Source organism: Narcine bancroftii, chromosome 7, assembly GCF_036971445.1.
Source record: "Narcine bancroftii isolate sNarBan1 chromosome 7, sNarBan1.hap1, whole genome shotgun sequence".
In the NCBI taxonomy this organism is placed as follows: Eukaryota; Metazoa; Chordata; class Chondrichthyes; order Torpediniformes; family Narcinidae; genus Narcine; species Narcine bancroftii.
In genome coordinates this window covers 15,069,767-15,071,213 of record NC_091475.1, presented here as the reverse complement: position 1 = coordinate 15,071,213, position 1,447 = coordinate 15,069,767, and the positions used below count along the sequence as shown (strand labels likewise).

At 40.0% G+C, this 1,447-nt stretch overlaps 1 long non-coding RNA gene across 1 annotated transcript; it reads right to left on the bottom strand.

Moving 5' to 3' along the window:
* Window positions 1-320: 320 nt before the first annotated feature.
* On the bottom strand, window positions 321-1,236 carry LOC138739784 (uncharacterized). Its single transcript, XR_011342416.1, has 2 exons — window positions 1,149-1,236; window positions 321-492 (listed from the first exon to the last, which is right to left on the bottom strand). It is a non-coding gene; the product is annotated as an uncharacterized lncRNA (long non-coding RNA).
* Between the last annotated feature and the right edge of the window lie 211 nt (window positions 1,237-1,447).

Below are 1,447 nucleotides of genomic sequence, written 5' to 3'. Positions count from 1 at the left end.
CACCGATATTTATATATTTTTATTATCGAAAACTGCATAGAGAGAGATTTTAATGTAGCTTATACCTGTTGTTTTTAAAATTTGATGAGATTGCTAATTCAGTACGATCCTGACATTCATAGTTTCCTGGTGGCTTTGCTTCTGGCAGTGGGTCAAATATATATAACTGCTTTGCATTGAAACCATGAATCACAGTGGAGTGCAAAGACTGCATTCTTATAAATCAGCTTTTTGTTTCATTCCAACTCCTTTGCCATCATACTACATGTTTTATGTCCACTGTAAAACTTTATTAAATGATGAAGGACTGACAAATGCAACGCCATGTCAGAAAGCTTTAATGAAGATGTATTGGTCGGGATTTCGCAGAGTAGGGGTTGCAGCCTGCATTCATCGCTGAACTACTTCAACATTGCACACACACAGGGAGATGATCCTTCTGGTTGAGGTGGTGCTGGAGCTGAGTGGCAGCACATTTAATCCTCACAGAGCCTCAAGGAACATAAATGAGGCACATAGATAGACCAGCATAATTCTCACACACTGAAATCTACTGAGAAAAAGCATACCCTGAACTTTGCTGTGACTAAGCCATTAAGTTTGTTTTAATTCCTCAAGATTCAGAAAGCAGAGCATTATATTGGATGACATGGGATATAGAGCACTGAAACAGGCTATTCAGCCCAACACGTTCATGCTAGCATTCATGCTCCAACACCGTCCCCTGACTTTCCTCATTTAAATCTATCATAGAAGATAGAACCACAGAATACTACATCACCGAAACAGACCCTTTAGTCCATGCTGTACCCTTTATTCCACCTACTCCCATTGGCCTATTCCTTGCCCATAGCCCTCCATACCCAACCCATCCATATGCCTATCCAATTTCCTCTTAAATGTCAAAATCAAAACCACATCCACCATCTCTACTGGCAGCTCCTTCTGAGTGAAGAAGTGTTCCCTTTAAACATTTCACCTTGTCCTCTCGATCTTGTCTCAGACAGCCTCATTGGAAAAAAAAAATCATTTTCCATTTAACCTCTAAATTTTATACATCGCCTTCAAATCTCCCCTCATTCTTTGTACTTTAGGCAATAAAACCTAACCTCACTTAAAAAAAAACCCAACTGTGGTGACCCACTTACCAGCAAGCAAACTGGCTCCCAAAATGGCAGATGTGCTGTGGAAAACACAGAAAAATAACCTGAAGCCAACACAGGTTTTTATCTGAGCTGATGACATCATTAATGATGTCATTTCCTGTCCATGTGACAGAAGCAGTGATGTATATAAGCCCAACATGCCAGCCTGGAGGTGTCAGTCTTGCACTAGACTCCATGGTGGCTTCCCTGTATATACACAGCAACTTGACAATGTGTATACTGCTATCTATAGTAGCTCAGTATAGAATATTTTTCTACACAGTCTTGTTATTTTGTTTGTT